Below are 12,517 nucleotides of genomic sequence, written 5' to 3' on the forward strand. Positions count from 1 at the left end.
AGTATCTTTTCAAATATAAGGTGAGGTACCAGAGGAATCCTTACTAAGGATCTGTCTGGGGTTTTACTTGCCCATGTCAGTCTATGGGTGAATGATGCCTGACTCCCCGAACTGTTTTACATTGAACTCAGTTTGGAACAAGCTGAATTCTGTTTTCAGGAGAATCGGGACGAATTTCACCCACAATTGAGGAAGACAAAAACAGCCATTAGAGAAGCTGAGAGATATTTGGAAAAGAATATGGTGCACAATGGTGGTAATAGTGGCAAAAGCTTTTCCAGCTACATCAGGAGTGAGAAGATGGATACAGATGGTTTCGAGCCACTGAGACACAGTTCAGGACAGATTGAAACAGATTACCAGGCTATGACAGAACTGTTAAATGACTGTTTCACATCAGTCTGCACTCCAGTGGATGATGCTCAGATTCCAGCTGTGGGATGTGCTGTCGACAATAACATCATAAATATTAAATTAGAAAGGGATTGTCATCCTGGATAAAATAGGAAATCTCAAACCTGATGGTTTTCCAGGTCCAGATGATATCTACCCAAGGGTATTGAAAGAGATGGGACGGGTGATCTGTGAGCCCCTTGTCTGTATCTTCAACAGCTCAGTAGAGTCAGGGATTATTCTCTAAGATTGGAAGGTAGCTCACGTAGTTCCCATTTTCCAAATCAGAGACAAATCAGAGCCAGGGAACTACAGACCCATCAGTGTGAGCTCGATCACAGGGATGTTTGCAGGGATCCGAAGAGACGTTGTTTCTGATCACTGGGGAAGAGGAGTCATTAGAGATACTCAACACAGCTTCGGAAAAGAAGATCATTTCTTACAAACGTGTTTGTGTTTTGTGAAGAAGTTGCTGTGTTGGTGGGTGAGAGGAATCTGTTTACATTGTCTATCTCAGGGTGTAATCCAACAACAACATAGAGGTTTGTGGGGCTGAAGGAGGTGAGCTGTTGTCCAACTAGTGTTTTGTTCCAACATAACCACTCTCCCATTTTCCATTGACTTCAATGTGATGGAAACTGGCAGTTTGAACCGGTCAGCATTTGAACGATATTTGCAAATGATATGGGGATCTCTTGCAGTTGGGATCTTTCTTTATTCTGTCCCCTCGCGGTGTTAGAGAACAGACATTCTCCTGTACTCAAGGAGCTGCAGTGTTATGGTGATGGTGGCATAGTGGTAATGTAATGGGATTTCAGTCTGGGGGCATGGGTTTAAACCATGGCAGCTGGTGGAATTTAATTTGAATTAATTAAAACTTCAATTAACTAAAAAATCTGGAATCAAAAGCAACTCTTAGTTATGATGTTATAAAACTGTCATTGATTATTATAAAAACCCATTTGGTTCACCAATGTTCCTTCGGAATGAAATAATGCTGTCCTTACTTCACCTGGTCTACATGTGACTCCAGACTCACAGCACTGCTTGGTGTAGCGTCTTGAAGAGTTTAAGCTGAATAAGCAGTGATTATTTGTAATAATTCTTTCAGATATTATTAAAGTAACTGTGCTATGTGTAAGCTGAGTTAAACATGGTCTGAGGCTGAGAAGCAAAGCCTGATGCTGAGCCACGGCTGTGTTAAAAACTGGCAGGACAGCAAGAAAGAAACCTTGAGTTAAATATGAAAAGAATGTCCTGATATGTTTGAAACTAACAGATAGTGAAAGACGGAATATTAATTAAATTACAATAAAAACAGAAGATTAAAGCTTCTAAGACCTGTTCTCACTCGAGTAAAAGACATTGCTGGACCTCATGTAACAACTGTATGAATTTCGAGATAAGGAATAACAAAGGTGCAAGAAAATGGAACAAAGAGATACCAGAATATTAAGCATAAATTTCATTTTAAAGTTTTTTAAAAATGATGATTAAACAGAATGAGTGAGATAGTCCAGGCATGTGTCAGCTGCCACGGAGGCTCAAAGGCAAAAAAGGGTATAAAAGAACAGCTATTGAATATGCGAAGCAGAACGAGAAACCCAGAGGAAGAAAGAAGAGATTCTTCAGAGAACAGAACCCAGCAAGAGAAAGAGAGACCACAGTCACTCGGAGGGCTACCGCCGAGGTTCTGAGTATCAGCCTGTGATTATTGTCTTTGTTAAATATTACTTCTCTGCACTGAATGTAAACTGCTGAATAAATCTACAACACTGATAACCATTATATATCTGTACCCAAAGTGATTTGTTGTAGTCACGAACAAGTCGCCCTTGTTGGCTTAAATTGAATCCTGAAAGTAGCAGGAAAGCCACAATTGGCACCCCAGAGATGGGACTCTGACTGACAACTGAAACTAGTTTTTGTTGAGTATTAGGCAGCAGACACCAGGGTTTTCATCTTCACATTTTTTTAAACAGCGAGACACGATCTACTCAGTGCACCAAGATGCCTGAAGGAGATCTTTGGACAAAGAAGCTGAATGCACCGCATTTGCAATTTATGGATCAGAACCTCAGATTCTTGGTGGACACAAAAGATCAATGAACTACAATGACTCATATAAAACATATGAGGGGGATCTCCCGGTTTGGACAAGCAATAGTAAAAGAGATAGTGTAACCACATAATAGTTTGTGGTCTTCTCCCAGGAAGAGTTTCCATGTGAGAAATAAAAGAGGGATATGGAGTGGGTTTTCGGTGCAAGGTAAAGGAGGCCCGAGTGTGTGGAAATTTCTGGGAAAGAATAAAGGGACTTGGGAGCAGATAAAAGAATCAAACCAAGGCCCAGTGGTTTCAGAGAGTGAAGGATACATCCAATGTGTTGGCCATGATGGTGGAAGATACACGAAGGGCAGTGCTCTTGTTTTGGGTCAAATGTATGGTCCGATAACAGAAATTGGGACAATGAAACTTTTTAGTAAATTTGAAGCAATGGGGAGGATATAACTACTCTAAAATTGATTGGGGGGGGGGGGGAGGGGATGTGGAATAGCTAGAGTCAGGATAAGATTCAAGGATACAATAACTGCATGCACAAGACCAATGGGTAGCTCAACAGTGTAATGCTCACACTGTATGAGAAGGAGGATAGTTCAGATGTTTGGGGTCAGGGCCAAGAGAGGAAATGTCCTCAATTAGAAGCAGGACCTGGAAATGGCCTTGTAATTATCCCCACCCACAAAGCAGTATATCACTGGGTAATACCAGAAGTGGTCCCTGTCATTTTAAACTTAACTGATTTAGTATTGCCCAAATGGTGTCCCAATAAAACAATAGAGTTAACTCAAGGGATGATACAGCAGATTTTTGACTGGTATTGGGAAAAGACTACCTTGTCCCAAGTGCAGAGGATGTACAAAATGCATTCCTCGATGAGAACAATACTAGAAATGAAATGAATCAAACAAGAAGTAGGCGAAAGAGAGGCTTGATAAATGCTGGATTTACTGGTTTAATACAGTCACCTCAATGATTAACTCTATGGATTTGGCAGTTTCACAGATACAGTTATGGATGGTACAGGAGAAATTGATAAATATACTCAGTAAACAAAATAGCACAGACCATGAAGAGCTGGGAGAGGATCAGACAATGGGCGTGCACTTACGAGACATTATACACGAGACAGAAAATCATGTGAGAAATATTAATAACATTACCCGAGAGGACAGAAAGGCCGCTGGCCAAGCAACGCATAATGATGTATGTGTCATGTATGGGAATTGGTTGGTAGAACGGTTCAGAGACAACCTAGAAGTTAGCAATGAAGGACACCTCCCCACTTGGGTAACAAATAGACATTTATCAGGATGATCCTGCTAACAGGACAATGCAGAATGCTGTAAAATTAGGAGTCTGATTGAGGTTCGTCGGTCAAGCACAAATGTTGCAAGGTGGGGAACCAAAAGCTATTGGGACTAGTAGTACACATGTCCAGTCTTATGAATCGAACCATGCCTAATCCTCTGTTTAGAACAGAAAACATAGGGATTGTGAGGGAAAGTGTCATTAATCGATTCCTGACATCACTCCAATAGTTTATCAGGTTAGAAGAACTAACTTGGATAGAATGAAACCTGCAGGGATACAGAACAAACATGGATGCCCTCATTTGCCCCTATGATTTATATGATCATTAAAGAGACACATGTGCTTTCAATTGGAATGGGAAGGGGCTGAACTGTACTGTGGAAGTTACAGGTTCATCAGATGTGAGAGCTAGAACGGCCTACGTACAAGAAGGGAAGTCCTGTTTTATCACCTTAGAAGACGATTAGCATCACGGGAAATGAAATGTTCAAATTGGGACCGACTGTATTCCACCACCCAAAACCACAGTGACAGGGGGGGAAACCCTCCTCGCCATTGCTTTGCCTGACCAACGGGTCTTACAAGTAAAAGATGGCTTGAACATAAACCTAGAGGTTTATGTCACTAAATTTGGGTACCACATCCCTGAACTACCTAGAACCTGAACAACATTAATAAGTCAAGTGAACACCTCCCAACACTGTTATTACACACTACAGCAAGGAAATAAAACTATAGCTAAGGAAATTCCAGGGGTAGGGGATTTATCACATTGGTGGGAAACAGGGTTAAACATGGAAATTCCCCTCTGGATTAGAATAATTTCACATGTATTGGTTATAACCCAGTTATTGGCACTAATATACTTACTGATCCACACTTGCTATTTGAAGTACCTGGTGTGCCAGAAAAGATCACAATTAAACATAATCACTGCACAAAATGTCTTGGAAATGAGTAAATATGTAAGTTCAAAGTATATGAGAATTTAATTTGAGTGGTCGGCATAAATGCCTTGCCCTCAGGGTGGGGATCTTGTCAGATAATTCACTGCTTGGTGTATTGTTTCAAACCCACTAAGATCACCCAGATAGGGAATGATATCATGTTCCCTGTACCTACTTAAAACATCACTGAAATCAGAGTCGACTTTGGAATGCAGGAGGAAGCATTAAAGACAATAATTCAGTGGAGACACCCCACACCCCTCTATCCTTAGATTTATAATCCATAATTAAAATATTGCAACATCCCAAAAGCACTGGTTTAAGATGTGACAAGATAATGAACATTGAGAGAGAAGAATTGGAAATTTGGGAAATAGACATAGGTGGGAAACAGTTGTGAATACAAGTCAACATCCCTGACTCAGAACTATTTCTATTCTGTTCACTTTGATACAAACAATGGTCACAATTGTAATAATAGCCGTCCTCTGTTACTTGAGAAATCTTACCTCAAGACAGCTGAAGAACACTGAATTGAGCTGGAACCCAGCTCTTATGTCTAAAAGAAAGTAATAGTCAATGAAAAGTAGTGAGGGGTCAATATATTGTCATATATTTCACCCACAAACTGGGGAGTTGTAAGTAGGTTGGGTAGCTAGATTTTTAGCTTAACTTGACTATTTTCACACTGTATCCTCTGTAATAACTAACAATATCAAGGAAATCATCTTAATACTAACATATGAACAAAGAAGTTAATTTTGTGTCTTGTATCAGCAACTACATGTATATATTAAGCAGCAACCCATCAAGAAACAATGATTACAAAGCAATGGACCTTGACTGAGTTATAATTAATGAATTAAGAATCATGTTAGAAAGAATGGGCTTTAATTTAAAAGTATTAAGTTTAAAAACTAAGTCTGAAGCTTGTAAGAAATTCAGTATCAGTAGGACTTTGTAACTCACTGTGACACAGTCAGCAGAAAAAGTATTGTGACCCTGATAAGATTCATTAACTTTGCTAAAAAAGAATCAATTTCTGTACAAATTCATACTGTCCAAGGAGATAACAACCGTAATGAATAGAACTCTTCATAGGTTTTTATCGCAATTATTGTCAACATGTTTTATCGATTAAGCCTCAATTAGAGTAGGGTAGTAACTGACTTCACAGGACCTGGACCAACCATCAGGGAAACGAGAAAGGTGGTCTGATGGCCAAAAAGGGTATAAAAGAACAGCTATTGAACAAAAGAAGCAATACAGAAAGTCCAGAGCAAGGAAGAGTATCTTCAGTCAACAGAACACAGCAAGAGAGAGACTGCACCACAGTCACTCAGAGGGCAACCACCGAGGATCTGAGGAACAGAAAGCCACTATTGTCGTTGTTAAGTATTACTTCTTTACACTGAATATAAATTACTTAATAAATCTGCTACACTTAAACCCAACATATACCAGCACCCATAGTAGTTTGTTGTAGTCAGGGACAAGTCACCCTTGTTGGATTAAATGGAATCCTGAAAGTAGCAGGAAAGCTACACTTTCTTGACAAATCACCAAGATACCAGACTACAAGTCATGGCCAAAACATCATTTTTTGGTTTCAAATCACAACTTAGTTAAATCTGGGCACACAGACACTTTATAGACATGTATAAATACATATAAATGTAATCAGCAGTTGAGCACTAATAGGGAGAGTATTTCACAAAAATAAGTAACAAATACCGGGGTGAGAGTGGCAAAAGATCAAAAGGTCTGAAAATTAGTGGCTGAAGACTAAAAATGACTGATTTTTTTTTTTTACAATGAATCATGTAATTATAACACTGTTATTCAAGCAAACTAGTTGTGTAATGGTAATTTTGTACAATTTTGCATATGTAATGAATAAAATTGCACTGTACTCAGAATACAATTTCATGAGACTTAACTGACAGCTGATAATTGGTTTTACAGAGCTTCATGTTCTCAATGTCCTGCTTCTGCCTATTTATAGCTTGTTCATGTAAAAGGTGTTCTGTGAAGATGTGTCAACTTTAATGGAAAGCCTTTCCTTGGGCCTTGCCGCCTGAGCCTAACTGAGGCAGGTTTTGTCGAGGTGGCCTGCCCCACCACACATGAAAGTCAAGTCAAGAAGGCTGAGAAGTCTAGTTCTCCATGAAACTACATTTTCACAAGATCAGTTTGAGTCAGCAGACCGCCTGTATGATTCAGAGACTGAAGAACATCATCGTCAATGTGTGTGTAAATATTTTTTAAAGTCATTTCACTCCATTATTTACATAGTTGTCTTTTATGTGTCTCCATTTTAGGAAAGGGGATGTTGTGATATGGTTTTGACAGTTTAAATGCTATTCACCATCAGAGGAAGTGATGTCACAAAAACACGTGATCAGTTCACTGGAGTTGAACGTGACACCTGGTCACATGTGTGAGACAAGCTCTCCTGTAAGTGTGTTACTGTACCAATAAAGAACTCACAGTTTATGACAACTCAACTGAAGATTGTTTAGTTCCTTATTGCTATATAAAAGCAATAAACACAGCAAGACCACTAGAGAATTGACTGCGCTGCCCGGCAAGTTAACTGACATGCGCTGCTATTCCTGTTCCTTCACTTCAGTCTACTTTCACCACAGAGATGTTTCTCATACAAAATGGCCTGTTTAGTTTGAACAGAAATGATTTATCCAGGTAATGACAGCACTGAGTGATGAAGGCATAAGCATTAAATGGACAGTAACATGAAACAGAACCACAAGCTGCGGATGTACAAGTTTCAATTTCCAAAACGCAACAACAGAATCAATGCGGCTCCTGTGAAATGTGCAAGGAAACACATGGGCTGTCATATATCAGCAGAAACAACTGACACACATCAAATCCTGTTAGTTTCATGTGGCATCGCCTTCTGCTTCTATCACTGCTTTTCCTCCAGCTCCCTCTGCTCCTCCAGCTTGCAGGTGAATGAGCTGCTTGATGCAAACAGACCAAATTCGTGAAAGCCAGCCTGACCTGGAAAGCAGGGAGTGGGAATGAAGGATGCAGGACATTGAGAAACGATGGGTTTCACAGATAACAGGATAAATAAGCACCAGGATCTCATCTTCCTGCTTCTTCCAGATACTGAACGCATGAATATACAAGAGTTGTTCCCATTCGCAATTAGACACTGTCACCCTCTTCCAATCTTTTACAAGTTGCTTAGCTTTGAAACTGCATATTTCTGACAGGTTTTCAATGTGAAGATAGTGGAGCTACAAGAAAGTAATGTTATTCAGCAGATGTAGTGCAAGAAGATACCGAATCGGCCAATGATAACAATGAATGTTTGATGAGTTGAGCAGCAGTAAAGGGTTGGCACCATTTAAAATGTCATTCAGCAGGTTCCAGATCTGGTGATTGAAATGACAAGAAAACTTCTCACTGAATTTCCTCATTGTCATGAGATCAAAAGGAAAGGGCACAAGGCAAGAAAGTATATTTGGCTGTAATGGGTTGTGAGATGGCAGAATGAAGGCAGCATTAGTGGTGTTGAGAAACATACAATTATAGAAAGGTACAACACAGAAGGAGGCCATTCAGCCCAGCATGCTTTTTGACAGAGCAGTTGTGTTTGGTTGCTCAGGAGTGATATTTGTGCAAGTTTGTATAGCAAGCAGAAAAAGCTATCCCATTACCAGCAACATTTTGCCTTGCACTATCATCCTTTTAGTCAGTATATCACTCCATGTGGCAACTTTTCCACAGCCCTTAAATTGCTTTCATTCACTCACCAACTGTATCTGTAATTGTTCTTGTCAAGTTACATCACTGATTCTCCAGCTCTGATCAAAAATCACCAACCGAGAGCTTTAAGAGCGTTCTTCACTCCGCATTTTCTGTTTTCATGCAACAAGTAATTGAAAGTTGCCACAGCAGCAAGAAGTTCTGATTTACCTAATCAAGAATGGAAACCAGAGGATGGTATTAAGAGGATTGAATCTAAACCACTAGACGACCAGGGAAGCTCTGCAATGCTCCTCAGGTTAGCTGCTTTTCCTATTTTACTGTCAGCAGGAAACATCTATGATTTGAAGAAGATTTGAGTTCTGCCACTATCATTTTACACAAAGAAATCTGGTTCAACTTATTGAAACCAAACAGTATTCCCACTCATTCACTGAAGGTGCTATTTTTCCTCTAAATTTTGCAAGGATGTTTAGGAAAACACTTTTTTCTGGTTGTTTTCAGTGTTTATTTCTCACCCAATTTTACATTTGTCATCTAACAAAACTACAATATGTAATTAATACATTTCAATGTTTAAAATTGGAAAAATGAGCTTTGCATCAATTGGTTTGATAGATTATAGCAGATGCAGATTTGATTGGTAAACAAGTCTGTGATCTCACCAGGCAGGTAACTCAAGAGAACAGATACAAAGTTTGCTGTGAACAGGTCTTGAACCTTCACAGGGAAAGCCCCATTAAATTTCAAATCCAATGCCTTAACCACTCGGCCATCACAGCTTAAAAAACTGTCTGCTCTGTAATTAAATTATCCATACAAAGCATTAGAGAACTGCCCTTTTTTGTATGTTCGTTCATGAGATGTGGCGTCGCTGGCTAGGCTAGCATTTATTGCCCATCCCTGAACATCTTCTGGGCATCATTGTCTGTGAGCCTTGAAGTGTGTTGTATCTCCCAGTTGATGTGATAATGAACATGATGGAGTCAGTGAATGTTAGAGCACAGAAGGAAGCCTGTCGACCCACCGAGCCTGTGCTGGCTCTCTGAAAGAGAAGCGATGACCCTGTAACTGCTGCCTTCCGTGTTGTTTTGGTCGCTGTGAGGTGACTATGGAGTGACCTGCCCATGGCGCATTCCTGGACAGAATGTATGGAGGTTGTGAGTTGCTCAAGCATCAAAACACCCCTCTCAGCCTTCCTAGAGGGGTCCAAAGGAGGGCAGAGCTCAACGTTTGGCAACAGTTTGGCTGCAGGAACTGCTGGAAACATGACAAAGGTGACACATGACCGCATTAGGGGTTCCTCTCATGATTTTCTGTGAGGGTTTACTCTCCTGGCCTGAGTCTCTCCTGAGACAACCACAAGGCAGTGGGGTTGTTAGCTCGTATCCCTCAGCAGGGGCCCTAACAAGTGGGAAGAACAGTCAGTTTAATACCATAATCCATCTTTTCTCCATAAGCCTGGAAATTTGTCCTCTTCAAGAATGTTGCTGTGCAATCTGATTGCAACATCCATTCAGACGGTACATTCCAGATCTTAACAACCCTCAGTCTGGAGAAATTTCCCTCAATATTCTTCTACTTCTGGGTCAAAATCCTGGAACTCGCTTCCTAACAGCTCTGTTGGTGTACCTAGCCCACATGGACTGCAGCGGTTCAAGAAGGCAGCTCCCCACCACCTTCTCAAGGGCAATTAGGGATGGGCAATAAATGCTGGCCTGCCCAGCGATGCCCACATCCCATGAATCAATGTTTTTAAAAAGCTTCTTTTGGGAATGATTTTAATTTTCGGACTCGTTTGCTGCAGATGTGCAAATGCACCATCATCGTCCAAAACGCTGTTGTCTGCGACGTCACAGGCAGCTGTATAAAGATGGCGCTACTTAACTGGACACGAAAAGCGAATTAAACCCAACATCACCTCCACAATAGCGCAATCGCCGCATCAGTTACCGCATTCAGGTCCCTCCCGCGATCGACGCATTCAGTTCCCCGCTCAATCGCCCGGTCGATTCCTCGCTTCTCCCTTCCGGTTTGCTCCGCCGCTCGAATTGGACCGTTCAATGGCGCGGTTTCTACCCAAGATTCTCTGCGGTTAAGAATATTCCCTATTGAGAACGCAGGAGAGCAGTACGCAGGCGCAATACAGCGTTTCGCGCAAACGCGGGACCGAACAGTGCGTGAGGATGCGCAATGCCGAACAGTATTTGAGCAGGCGCAGTCCCAGTGATGGCTTCAGAGACAGCCGTTGCAGCCTCAATACCCCCAATAAGAAGCTCCCGGTCCCGCGTTTGCACACGACTGGCGGCGCGGCGCGGCGCGGCGGGGCGGGGCGGGGCAGCTGCCGGGCTTCTCTTGGTGACGGTTATGGCCGCCAGATTTCCTGCTATTTTGCAGGAACTAAGGATTACTAAACTTTAACATCACAGCCCAAAACTTTGAAGGAAATTTCTCTCGGTTATAAAGGGGCCTGGGGGACACAGCACAGGGACACAATTGGGACACAGCACAGGGTAGGAGGTCCCCCCTCCCTACTTCCACAAAGACTCTCCTTGGACTGGACCACACCTGGACACGGCTAGTTCAAGGTGCAGGAAGCTGCAAGGCTGAGCAGTGGAGTGGGGGGGGGTTAGACTGACAGGCCTGGGGAGGGGGATATCAGGGCAGGTACACACACTGCTCTCCCTTTTGCTCCTGGGATGTTTTACTGGAGTCGTGTTGCTGACCATTTCTAAACTTTGTCTCCCTATCCCGGTGATGGAGGTGGACTGTCGGTTGCTGAGTGTTGGAACATATTGCCTCTCCTCATTTTTCCTCCTTCTCCTATTCTGAGTTCCAGGCTGTAGGCACCGGCGGTGGTTTGATGTGCCTGAAGCGTTAACTCTGTTTCTCTCTGCACAGATGCAGCCCGACCTGCTGAATATTTCCAGTATTTTCTCCTTTTATTTCAGATTTCCAGCATCTGCAGTATATTGCTTTTGTTTTATTGCAGGCATTTCTCACAGAACTGAGTCGAGAAACACAGACGGACGAATTAAGAGCCAGTTTGTATCAGGGTGGGTGTTGGATGTGGAAGTCAGTCCCTGATGTCCTGTGTTGGTCTTTTTTGTTCCATCAGTTTGAGCTGGAGTGGGGATGGGGGAGCAACTGCTGGCTTTAATTCCGAGTACTTTTGAGCCCAGTCGGGTGCAACAATTTTCATAGTGAGGCTGTCAAGGGAGGTAGAATCCAGGGGAGATGAGGTTGCTAAACAGACACCAACCACTCGATGTAAAAGAGTATTGTTTCAGTAACAAGTATTTCTGTAGAGGCTTTCAATCCAGTTTACATAGACACACGTTATTACTTCATTCCTGTGATATGGGCGTCACTAGCCAGACCAGCGTATATTGCCAATTCGCAGTTGCCCATTGAGAAGGTGATGGTGGGCCTTCATCTTGAACCACTGCAGTCCTTGTGTTGAAGGTGCTCCCACAATGGTGTTAGGGAAGGAGTTACAGGATTTTCACCCAGTGATGATGAAGGAAAGGTGATAAATGTCCAACTTAACTTCAACTTGTATTTATACGGCATCTTTAATGTAATAAAATGTTCCAAGGCATTTCACAGGAGTGTTATAAAGCAACATTTGACACTGAGCCACATAAGGAGATATTAGGGCAGGTGACCAAAAGCTGGATTAAAAAGCTGGGCTTTAAGAAGTGTCTGAAGCACGGAAGGCAATGTTGCGAGGCGGAGAGGATTAGGGAGGGATTTCCAAAGCTTAACGCCTTGGCAGCTGAAGGCACGGCGACCAGTGATGGAGTAATGAAAATCGCGGATGCTCAAGATTCCGGAATTAGATGAGCTCTGATCTCTCAGAGTGTTGTAGGGCTGGAGAAGATTATAGAGATAGTGAGGCGTGAGGGTATGGAGAGATTTGAAAGCAAGGATGAGGATTTTAAAATTGAGGTGATGCTTAACTGGGAGTCTGTGTAGACCAGTGAGCTCAGTGGTGATGGGTGAACAGGACTTGGTTCGAGTAAGGACGCAGGCAGCAGAGTTTTGGATGATCTCAAGTTTAC

The 12,517-nt window shown here is 42.1% G+C and overlaps 1 non-coding gene across 1 annotated transcript; it reads right to left on the reverse strand.

Annotated features, from left to right (window-relative positions):
- Nucleotides 1-9,152: 9,152 nt before the first annotated feature.
- On the reverse strand, nucleotides 9,153-9,235 carry trnas-uga (transfer RNA serine (anticodon UGA)). The gene has a single exon. It is a non-coding gene; the product is annotated as a tRNA-Ser (tRNA).
- Between the last annotated feature and the right edge of the window lie 3,282 nt (nucleotides 9,236-12,517).

Source organism: Heterodontus francisci, chromosome 34 (assembly GCF_036365525.1).
Source record: "Heterodontus francisci isolate sHetFra1 chromosome 34, sHetFra1.hap1, whole genome shotgun sequence".
NCBI lineage: Eukaryota > Metazoa > Chordata > Chondrichthyes > Heterodontiformes > Heterodontidae > Heterodontus > Heterodontus francisci.